General features: G+C 49.3%; 1 protein-coding gene across 2 annotated transcripts in view; it reads right to left on the bottom strand.

Moving 5' to 3' along the window:
- Nucleotides 1–12690, bottom strand: part of UNC13B (unc-13 homolog B) — a 307612-nt gene that overhangs the window by 286815 nt on the left and 8107 nt on the right. The window lies entirely within an intron of this gene.

The raw sequence follows: 12690 nt of genomic DNA, 5'->3' as shown, positions 1-12690 counted from the left end.
ACTAAAAAGTGGACAACCCCTTTAAGAGCACTATAGCTGTCAGAACGAACCTGAATTCCCAGTTACTACCCCGTGTAAACTAGGCGGCCAGCAGAAAACTAGCAGAAGCCTGTCTGGTTGCTGGCTGCATGTTGTATGCCGGACAAGAGTTCATTGCACACGTGACGCTCAGCCAATCACAGGCTTCAGCAGGGATTCTTCTATAGCCATGTGCACAATGGACGGCATGTGACCGCCCACCACTTGTGGGTTCCGTGCAGCTGGCACAGAGGCTGCAGTGCTGGACGGGGAAGGGGGGAGGGGGGGGGGTTGGGAGAGTCTCCCATTTTAAGCATGTAACTTTTACATTTTTTTTTTTTTTTTAAGTCCCCCCCAGTCCATGTATGCACATTAAGTCAGTACTGGTGTATCTTGTTTACATTGGAAACTAGGGGTAATACCACCTAGCAGCACTATGATGGCAGACACGGCATCACAGGGGGCCAAAAATAATGGCAGTAGGCGTTCGGGGAAGGACGGTTTAGATCTTCAAGTGGTTATCTGGCACTTTGGAGAAGGATGGGGGGGGGGGGGTAGAGCAGTCACCTTCTCAATGTCACACCCCTGCCCACCCCCCCTTAGAAGCTGCTGCAATAAATGTATGCCATCCACTGGCAATCACTAGCTTCAGTGGCACGCCGCCATTGCTCTGGTTTCGGTGCCCGGGGCGGCTGGGCTGGATAGGGGTAACCACTGTGCGAGTGCTGACTGTTCCTTCTTGCGCCATTCCCTGTTGATGCCGTTCATTTTGCAGTCCCAGAAGCCCCGACAGCAGAAGGACAATGTGTTCATTATCACCTGTCACACCAGCGTTGGCGGAGCAGGGAGCCTGACACCGGGGGCCGCGGGATGATCGGCCCTAATGGCTGTGCTGACATATTCACATAATCTGCTGCTATTTCCGGAACCAATTTACATATCGCCAGGAAAGTCCTCTCATCTCTCCGGAAAAGCTGAGCAACCAGCCCTGCATGTGAGCCAGCTGTCAGGGGGATTACGGGACTCCCCACAGGCGGGAGAGGGGGCGCACTGGGACACAGCTATAGGTGGTGCGGGGGTCAAGAACGGACAGCGCTGCAGGACGGATCCTTATATTCGTGGTAGGGGGTGGAACTCACGACCCCTCAGCAAGCTGACAGGCTCAAAGCTTTACAATAATCCTTAATGGACACTATTTATGTTGGCAGAAGGCCCAGAGCCCACCCACCCTGCGAGGAGGGGGCAACGCTCAGCTCATTCAGGCTACTGCAGGGTGGGCCACAGAAAAGTAGCCCGGCACCACTTAGGAAAGCGGTCTAACAGAAAACCTGTCTGTTGCCCATAGCAACCAATCACAGCACAGCTTTCATTTCTTATACTGAAGATTGGTTGCTATGGGCAACAGACAGGTTTTCTTTTAGACAGCTTACCCAAGAACGTGGTGCCGGCCTACTGATTATTCTAAATTTAAAGGTCTACTTAAACAAAATGCTGCGCTTGTCTACATTTAACGAGGCCTACATGTTTGAGCTTTTTTTGCGAGGTTGAAAAGCGAGTCCACAATGATGTGCAAAATAGGTCAACTTTTTTTTCCCCTATACATTTATAAGATATGTGACTTGGATGTAAAAGTGTCCGCCGTGTGGACGGGTCCCAAGACTGAGCCATGTGCCAATGTATGGAAATATAGGGTGGCCAACGTGAAGCGGGCCCATCTATGCCCATGGAGTGTTTACACATCCCCAACCCCGAGCGTGGCCTGGACACAAGTCCCGTTGGGATCAGGTTCAGCCACGCTGGAGACTTCTGTGTACATTCAGAGGATTACTCTGCGTCGTGCCCAGGAGGGTAGCCTGCAGACCCCAAGAGGCTTGGGAAATAAAAACAGTCGCCACATTCGGCGCCTTATGTCAGACTTTCCATACGGTGGAAATAGCAGATGAGCTCATCGCACACAGCCGAGCGCAGCTCTGCAGCTCTGAGCTACACTATGTCTGGTGACGGCTTCGTGGAGTACAGAATGTCACGGCCCGGCCTTGCTGAGATTATTACCAGCATGGACTTTTTTAAAAATAAAAACAGCTCTGTCATGTTGGCTATGTAAGGCCGCCCGCACACAGGCAGATATGCATCGCGGAATACGGAGCGGGTGTCCGCCTCCGGATACCGCAGCAAATGCAGCCTGTAGCATGCTGTGGTAAATCGCCATTTCAACTCCACGCACGGAAACAGTTTGCGATTTTCCGTTCGCGGAGAAGAAATCGCAGCATTCTGCGATTCTGTGCGGACTCCGCACAGATGGCTTCCATTGAAGTCAATGGAAGCCGTCCGATCCGCGGCCCGTCCGCAATGACAGGTCACAGATTCTGCATCATCGCTATGCAACAACGCGGGAAAAGCAGGGACATAAGAAAAAAAAAAATAAATCAATCTGTACTGTGCAAGTCCGACGGCTCGCTGTGCGGACCATCCGCAATACAGCAAAAAGACTTCCGCGCAGACGACGGCCGGGCACAGGGTCGGATTCCTCATGCCTGATGGCATCACTAAGACCTTTTAAAGTGTGTCATAACGTATTCTTCTCAAACAGCAGGGAGCCGTGCAGGGAAGTGATCCAGGTGTGCCAGGCGGAGCACCAGTAGGGGAGTGAAGCAGCAACCTTTCTGTGCCAGACCGGAACCCTCATTGGGCCGTTTGCATAATATTGCAGGAAGACAATGAAATAAAAAAAGCCAATAGGTGAAGTCAGTGAGTCAGGTGAGTAATGACAGGTCACCCCCTCAACACCATAGAATTACATGTAAAACAAAGAAGTGCAGAGTATATATAAGAGACATTGTGTGTAACAGTAATACACATGTATATAAGAAACAGATACAAAGGTAGTAGAAATAGAAAGTGTCAGTGTGTGCTTATGCTACTGCTGACCTAAAGGTGAGAGGGAGGAGACTAATAAGGCCATGCATGCTCCTCTGGGTAATTTATCCAAATAAGGAAGATGGAACAATACCTCTGCAGCGCCACCTATTGGACGGCAGTATTCCTTCAAATCAATGTACGACTCTGTAAAACAATGATTGGGAATAGTAAACCAAGCCAGAAACCCATGTACAGACAGCTGTTTCAGGGTGTTTGCCCCTCAGTGTGCAGTAAGCTTCTGGCTTGGCTGGTGAGTGAGGAGACTTATAGAAGGGTATTATTCCATCTTCCCTATTTGCTTAAAATTACCCAGAGGAGAGTGCATGGCTTCTTAAGTCTCCTCACTCACCTCTTAGGTGCCTTCACACCCCTTCTGGGTGCTCTCCTTAGGGAGAGAGAATGCCCCCCCCCCGTGCTCCACCCACTCACCCCCTAGGTGTCTCCAAACACTTTCTCGGTGCTCTCCTTAAGGAGAGACGATACCCCACTTGACCCAAGTTACAGGCCTCTCACCAACCATGCCATCACCACATGTCAAGACTACCTGACGCATTGCCACGCACCCAGCCTTGTGATCATCGGTAAACATTCGTAGCGCCATTCTGTAGGAAACGTTCCACATCTTCAGGTCTTCAAACAAGATAGTGTGCAGAGAAACTATGGAAATACAGAGCATGCGGGCGATCTAGCCTACATTCTATCAGCGGTCCTCCATACCACTTGCTCCACTCATGCAGCCATGTTGTCAGATGGTGCGCGGCTGAGGCTCAATTGGTTCTCACATTATGTTTGGCCTTCTTTGAACCATTGCACCGACGAATGCACATTTCTCACATCCATGACATCTTCATCACATTTCTGACTCAACTGACCATGAATGTCAGTGGGTGTCATGTAACGCAAGTGAAAAACCAAAAACGATGATTTACATACTGTGCGTGAAACATAAACATCGCCATTTTAACTATTGAAAACGTTTCTAACGCCAGCCGCTGTCACATGGGTGCCGTACGCTGGACAATGCTGCCATCTGTCTCACTCAGCTCCGAGGAATGTCCGCATCTTCTAAAAAGGGTCCCATGTTTCTATCTGCTCATATTCCCCAAGAACTTGAATCCTGTACCTTTCACAAACTGCAAGACCACCACCATCTGAGCGTGCACGCCACACAATCCTTGTACCAGGAGAACCGCCCCATGCCACCAGCCTGCTGTAGAGACCACCACCATCTGAGCGTGCATGCCACACAATCCTTGTACCAGGAGAACCGCCCCATGCCACCAGCCTGCTGTAGAGACCACCACCATCTGAGCGTGCACGCCACACAATCCTTGTACCAGGAGAACCGCCCCATGCCACCAGCCTGCTGTAGAGACCACCACCATCTGAGCGTGCACGCCACACAATCCTTGTACCAGGAGAACCGCCCCATGCCACCAGCCTTCTGTAGATACCACCACCATCTGAGCGTGCACGCCACACAATCCTTATACCAGGAGAACCGCCCCATGCCACCAGCTGTCTGTAGATACCACCACCATCTGAGCGTGCACGCCACACAATCCTTGTACCAGGAGAACCGCCCCATGCCACCAGCCTGCTGTAGAGACCACCACCATCTGAGCGTGCACGCCACATAATCCTTGTACCAGGAGAACCGCCCCATGCCACCAGCCTTCTGTAGATACCACCACCATCTGAGCGTGCACGCCACACAATCCTTATACCAGGAGAACCGCCCCATGCCACCAGCTGTCTGTAGATACCACCACCATCTGAGCGTGCACGCCACACAATCCTTGTACCAGGAGAACCGCCCCATGCCACCAGCTGTCTGTAGAGACCACCACCATCTGAGCGTGCACGCCACACAATCCTTGTACCAGGAGAACCGCCCCATGCCACCAGCCGTCTGTAGAGACCACCACCATCTGAGCATGCACGCCACACAATCTTTATACCAGGAGAAACGCCCCATACCAGCCTTCCCTTCAGCACAGAGTACATAAGTAGTATTTGTTGTACATGGAGGTCACAGACTGACAGTCACACTTGGAACAGTCGTGTTTCACAACCAGATATCGAAGTGCACCACTACTCCAGTAGGAGTCCTCGTATTTATATCCATTACTCATATAGTGCCGACATATTCTGCTGCGCTGTACAGACATATTGTATTGTCATCACTCACATCATAATGTGCCAGACCGGATGTAAATGCATACAGGTAGGAAAAACCAAAAGACATAAGTTTTATACCTCTCAATACTCCGGGGACTTTGATAACTGACACGTAGACACATCAAAGCCTCCAGCGCCGCCAAAAGTTTTTAATGCAAATTTTACCCTAATTTTGCTAATAAGTAATCCAACTTGCGGCAGTCTAATCCAGGCCTTGGGAATAAAAGTACATTCTAGTTTTATCTGCAGATTAGGACTTTCCATATATTAAATACGGGCATTAATGGCGTCATGAGGTGGCACCGCAACCCATCTCCTCATTGGTTCTATAATGACTGTTTCGTAGTCTGATCGCTTTACCACAAGCGCTGCTCTAGGGGGACACCTGTACCCGCAGCAAAGCTGCAACATGTAGGGCAGCTGTGCCCGCCTGACCCAAGCTGGCTCACACTGGTAGCTGCAATTAGGGCCAGACCAGCCTTTGTGACTACCCAAGGCCAACCAAGCTAGTGACCCGCTGCACAGTATGTATCCCTACCAATGACGAATACCCTGCTCCCTGGGGTCAGAGAAGCTCCACCTTTGTGTAAGGGTGCCTACCCACTACAGTTCTTTTTCACTGTGAAATTCGCAACGGGTTTTTTCTCCAGGGGTCTATGGGACTTGTTAATGTTAAAATTGCATCGCACAAAAAAAAAATAAAATAGCAGTTTCGCGGTAAATTGCGATTTTGCCGTGATGCGTTTTCAACATTAGAAAGTCCCACAGACACCTGGGGGGGGGGGGGGGGCAGCAAATTCGCAAACGCTAGTGGGTATTCACCCTAAGTTAGCTATGCCACCTTACATACCCACCAGTACAGTCACAACGAATATTGACTATAGAAGGGATTCGACTAGCTTACCAATTCCCATCTTAACTTTTTAGTAAGAGAGCCCCCCCCCATGGAGAAGCTCTTCAATGAAGATATTTGCTGGTGCATACTCCAGATGCCAGAAGAGACGGTAACAAGCTAGGAGAGCCTACAGTATTACTGGGGGAAAGGGTTAAAAACTGGAATGGTAAATTTTGAGAAATGTCCTGACCTGGCACGGGGGCCAGAGGTATCAGTTGAGTGGCTGGATAGAAATATGAACCTGGTTGCTGCATTCAGCATCGATTGTCCAGGTAGTGCAGTCTTATCCCACGGTCCAAAAAAAGAAAAACACTGATTGGTTAATAGGTAACATAATAACCATCTCCCCTGCACAGGTTGCCGAGACGCAGTGATGCTGCCGTGTACGACTGTCTGAACTGTGGATCATACTTTGAATTTTGATGGATTTTTCAAAATAAAAACCTGCATTCTTGTCTCCTACATGTGCGCTGGAATCTCACCCTAAGGCCACTCACAACAGACATCTTTTACCGCGGTGTTCGGAACGCCGCCCTAATCGCGGTACAACTCTCTCCTTGATTTCACCGCCATGACGTTTGAGCACTGCCTGTTCTATTTTTCTGCGTTGAACGCACCTCATCACCCGTCGCAGTGACGGACAGCGTTTAAGGCAACCCAACGCTGTTACATGCGTTCAAAAATGCAGCTCGAAACCGTGGTAAAATCCCATAAATGAACGCCACATTTTGCGAATACGTGTTTGTGAATGGCGTAAAGGCTCACACACACGGCGGTGGGTCACGCAGTGTTTTACTGGTCTGTGTGAGCCAGCAGAGACCGTGTATGGCAGCGAGTGCACTGCGCATGACAGCAGCGCCTCCCATATGTAAGAATAGGGCTCATGCTGCGTCGTACACCGAGAAGCACAGCATGCTGCAATCTTTTTCTGGCGCAAATCAACACGCAGTGTTTACACGCCAACGAGAATGGATCGATGAAAGTGTATTTACTAACATTGACGCCATTCATCACGTGTCACACAACCTTGCATTGAGCGTGTAATACGCCTCCAAATCACGGTCGTGCGAATTACCCCCTAGGCTACATTTACACAGGCAAGCACGATATCACGCCGATGTGAGGAGACCGTCCCTTGTGTGAATTTAGCCTTATTTTTCTCTTTCGCCTTCAGCGCGCTGGCGATAACGATGTTACATTGTGAGCCCCATGCAGGTGGAGACGGATGATCTCTGTACAGCGCTGCTGAATAGGTTGTCGCTACATAACCTTAAACATTACATCTTGTCTTGTAAAACGCTAAGCCGTAAGGGCTCATTTACACAGGCGGTCAAGTCTGTTAACCCTTTCCGTTTCTTAGTTAGCGGCGCGGAAAAACTGAAATACAAAAAAACTGAATTAAACGGTTCCGCTTTGTTCTCCATTGATTTTCATTAAAAATAAAAATATTTCCATGTAATTCCGTACGGTTTTTCAAAAGGAACAAATAGCGCAAGAATATATAGGACGTCAGCCGAAGAGGCAAAAATGTGTGTCCCCCAATTCACATAACAGACCCTCTGAGAAGACATGAGGCACCGGATGAGGTCACAAAACTGTATTTTAGTTCCGAGCAACGGGGGTTTGAAATTACGTATCGTAGCTCAAGTCGGAATACGTTACCATACCGCAATAAGCGTCATGGTAACGTTTGCTAGGTGCGTACATCACACAGTAGCACGAGCGGCTTTAGTCTTGTCTTAATGAAGTTTTGCTCCCCTGCTGTAGACGACACTTCAGCGAGAGGAAGCCGCGAAGTAATAAGTGGCGATGAGGGAATCTTGCGCAGGCCAAGACTGGAGCAGCGCGCCGTGAAGACGTTACCGGCCTTGAACTTCCCGCTGCCTATTGTGTTGTGCAAATTGAATTTTTTTTCTGCTGCTTTTAGGAGACGAGGCGTTCAGGAATTGAATAGCTCTCAGCGGGGATTTACCCGTAACAATATACCGCAGCGCCGGGTCTGCGGCTAATAAAACAGGCAAAAAACATACAACATTGACTGAATAAGACTAATGATGGCACAATACTAGAAATGGTGACAGAAAAGGCTATAGAACGTCGCCGCAGGGGGCGGCAGGTATTAGGCGCACACCGCGGAGATCTCCATAGAAGAGCCGAACACACGGAAGCCGCCCCGGCGCCTCCATATTGTTTCATGTGTATGTGCGCTAATTGATGCTGGATAAGACGTCAGCAGACAGATTGTAGCAGCTGGAAATCTCCACATTAAGGCGAGGGCTACATGGCGACTTTGGCCATATGGGCTTCATTGTGTCACCGTGAATAAATGGTGAACGTGGTCGTGGTGTAACATGATGCAATCGCCACTCGACCGGCAAAATTAAAACCAAAGCTCTCACACAGCCCGCTTTTTACCGCAGCTAATCACAGTACATCACTCATTGATTTCAATGGGGCCTCCCAGACCAGCGCTTGAACGCAACGTTTCTAACGCCGCAACTTTCGAGAGCTGTCTGCTCTATTTTCGTACGTTTTACAGCTGGTTAACGCACCTCACCACCCGTCACGGTGATGGGATGCGTTACAAAATGCTGTCAAACGCTGTAACATGCGTTCCAAAATGCTGCGCAAATTCACAGTAAGGCCCCCGCACACGGGTGGAAATTTACCGCAGAATTTCCACCTGCGCCCACCTGCATAGGATTGCATCACATAACGCAATCCTAGGCAGACGGCCGTGATTTGTCCGTGTGAAAACAAATCGCGGCACGTTCTATTTCTGTGCGGGTCTTGCAGAGGCCCACACAGGAATGTCAGTAGTGACAGGCCTACTCCGCTCTGCGCATGCTTTGGCTGGGCGGCAGCCGGCACACAGCGCAGAGAGGAGACGCCGGGAGCGGGTAAGCCGCAGGTCTCTGTAGGGGCACGGGTCCGCATCCCACTGCGAGAATTCTGGCAGCGGGATCCAACCTGGCTGTCTGCAGGCGGCCTAAAAAGCCTAAAAAACACTCATGCATATGACTCCATTCAGAAGAATAGGATTCATACTCATGCAAGGTTTCGCACAAATGGTAGGAAGTTGTGGGAACCAAGCTAAAAAAAAAATACAAAATAAAAACATTTTGCGCCAGGACATCTGAGCCTTTCGCTGCACCCCTGGTGGTGCCAGTCTGGAAAAAAATGAAGTACAAAACTGATCAGTAAACATCTCTCTTGCCCCAATATGCTACAATGTATCTGTGTAGGCGAGATGTATCAGCCGGGGGTCCAAACCGCTGGCAGGAGGATCAACCAGACTAGATTAAATAAAGAAACGAAAAATCTAACAAATCCTCAGCTATGCAAAATATTAGGACCGAGCCGGCTTCAACAATTCACTGACAGCAATCAGATCTTCAAAAAGAGCAAAAATACATTAGATTATACTTGTACAACTTTGTATAAATTGCCACTTTGCGCCAGCACATAGTTCATCCATTTTTTTTTGCGCTTGCTAGGATTAAAACAAATTAAGGTAAACCGTCGCAGACAGAGCCGTCACTACACTTATGGGTAAACAGGAAGAACCGGAATACATCCTCATTCACTGCTCGAGAAATGCAAAGCATCATGGTCCCGGGAAAATAAGGGACGGCAAATAAATATGAAGACATTTTTTTGGGCAGCGGCTGTGGCGAGGGCAGATTCCCAGGTGACGGCTCTAGTCACTACCCAGCAATGAGGCCTTCCGCAGCGAGCGGACACAGCGACGAAGTTCTAGGACAGCAGCTGAGAGCCGCCGGATCCACAGGATAAGAGGATTAACCGTCTTTAAATGGAAGGAGGAAAAAAAAAGCCTGATTCTACTCTTCTGAACACAATTGTAGATTAATAACCATCAGGGAAAGAAAGTTAGAGAAAAACTAAATAAATTATAATTATAAGTTATATTCCCTCCTGTAGAATACCGCTCCGTCACGTATCACGGTGGGAAAGGGAATTATGGTCGAGATTGCCACAAGAACTAAAAAGGCTTTGTATACACACTGGAGCATATGGCAGTCATGGCTCAGGGCACCCCTCCATGGGGCAGGTTATAGAGCAGCCACCATGTAAGGCTATTCTCAGGGCACCCCTCCATGGGGCAGGTTATAGAGCAGCCACCATGTAAGGCTATTCTCAGGGCACCCCTCCATGGGGCAGGTTATAGAGCAGCTACCACGTACGGCTATGCTCAGGGCACCCCTCCATGGGGCAGGTTATAGAGCAGCTACCACGTAAGGCTATGCTCAGGGCACCCCTCCATGGGGCAGGTTATAGAGCAGCCACCACGTAAGGCTATGCTCAGGGCACCCCTCCATGGGGCAGGTTATAGAGCAGCTACCACGTAAGGCTATGCTCAGGGCACCCTTCCATGGGGCAGGTTATAGAGCAGCTACCATGTAAGGCTATGCTCAGGGCACCCCTGCATGGGGCAGGTTATAGAGCAGCCACCACGTAAGGCTATGCTAAGGGCACCCCTGCATGGGGCAGGTTATAGAGCAGCCACCACGTAAGGCTATGCTGAGGGCACCCCTCCATGGGGCAGGTTATAGAGCGGCTACCATGTAAGGCTATGCTCAGGGCAGAGGTTTCCCCAATGTAGACTTCAATGACAATCTGCAGCAGATCCATGGGTTTTCACGTGTTGGAGCTGCGGATTCGCAGACACGGATTCCGCACCGATTTTGTGCCTAACAGATCTGGCGTGGTTTTGCCAGAGATTAGGCTATAAAGGGGCTGTGCTGTTCGTGGGGCGGGTAGGAGTCTTGTAGCTGCTGGAGTCAGTCGCGGATACACAGCACTGATGGGGCCGATTTTGATGCGGTTTCCTATTCAAAAAAGCTGCAGAATTTTCCATGGTAAAAATGGCTTTATTCGTCAATTCAAACAATACTACAAGTTGAGGTGCCAGCCAACAATCAGTGGGGCTCTGCCTGCACTTTGTGTGTATGGGCACCGTAGCACAACTTATCAGCGGGTGTAAAAGGTAGAGCGGTCAGGACAGGAGACGGAGATTAGTGCTGATCATGCGTTTAGTTTATAGACCGCTTATACCGTGTGTGAAACTTAAGACCCACATGGCGAATCCGGCCCACCATGTCATTTTAAATGGCCCGTGACGAGGTCCAGACGCAGAAGGACCAGCTCTTTACTTTTCCTAGAAGACGCAAGCAGCACAGGCTTCTTTTCGGATTCTGAGTCTGGCGCACCTGCTCACCGCTGTGTTCACCAACTCCCAGCTGGTGGCCCGGCTCTGCCAGTCCCACCAGGCGCCATAGCCACCCAAGGTAGGAAGCTCAGGGCTAAGGAGGCGGAAAACCCCATCATAGTGCACAGAGCTGCACGGCCATGTAAGGAGTGCTTACATTTAGGGCTCATTGACATACGCAGCGTTTCACAGACTGATACTGTGCATTTGCGCCTTCAAGTTTGTTTGGTTTTTATGAGTGAACGAATTTAGCGTTTTTCACATGCGAAAAATTTTTTTTAAAAAGCAAGAAAGTCACATTGGTTTCTCCTGCCTTTATGCGCAAATATGCAAGTATCATGCGTATTTAAGCGATCCCATTGACTTTAAATGAGCAATTATGGTCTGTAATACAGACAAAATTAGGACATGTTTTTGGTTTGTCCGTCTTAGTGTTTTGGTTCCCCCCCCCCCAACACGTGTAAAACGCACGTATGAAAAAACCAAGCTGTCCGTACTATGCATGCAAGGTATATCCGCAAAGCCCAAATACGCCTGTCTAAATTAAAAAAGGGCCCTTTGAAGGCAACCATCATGCTAATGTGGCCCTCAGTAAAAAGGAGTGCGACAGCCCTGGCCTACACCGAACAGCAGTGTGAACAGAATCATATAAGGAAACGTTTCCATTCACTGACAGCAAACAAATGAATGGTAAGGAATAAAACACACAGTAGTAGTCAGTATATAATGAACAGTTCAGCAGCGTCCCAAGGTTTAAGCCTTAACTGGAATATAATGGGTTAATGCTTCCACTCCGATGAAGGAATATAGAAAACTGGTGACTAAGATCTTCCAGGGATCAGAGCCAGAACTCTTAAGATCCGAAGCTTTACATTGTCAGCCGCAGAAGAGGAAGACATAATACAGCAGCGGGTGCGGCGGATGAACGTGCGGCCCCCGCTCTTCTTGCCTTGACCCTTTTATCTAGGCAGGCGGTGGAGGCACAAAGATCCGATATGCAGAACATAAAGCGTATTTAGATCTGACGCTTCATTGACCTATAAAACATGAATTGGAACGTTCCCCCACCCTCCACCCCACTCGTCCTTGGAAACCACAATGGGTCAACTTAAAGGAGCACAGAGCCTAAAACCTGGGGGCTATAGTAGTGCGGCAGCTGCTACCAGGGTCCTGTGATAACATTGGGGGGTACAGGGGTGAACTGGATGGAGGTGTGCCTTTTATCGGCCTTACATACTATGTTACTAAGTTAATAGTTTGGAACTCTTGGCATTAGCGCTCACATGCTGGGCACCATACCAGGACGGTGATCCTGCAGCCTCCGATTGGCAGTCACCTGACTTCTACTGTCCGAGACCAGGGGCACAGCACTGAATTCCCGGCACTGTGGACCGGCGATTCCTCTTTGATTTATTGTTTTTAAGTCCTTTGACTCTCTTAAAAAATT

The sequence above is a fragment of the Eleutherodactylus coqui genome, chromosome 5 (assembly GCF_035609145.1).
Source record: "Eleutherodactylus coqui strain aEleCoq1 chromosome 5, aEleCoq1.hap1, whole genome shotgun sequence".
In the NCBI taxonomy this organism is placed as follows: Eukaryota; Metazoa; Chordata; class Amphibia; order Anura; family Eleutherodactylidae; genus Eleutherodactylus; species Eleutherodactylus coqui.
The sequence above is the reverse complement of the archived record's forward strand: the minus strand, read 5'-3'. Positions and strand labels throughout refer to the sequence as shown.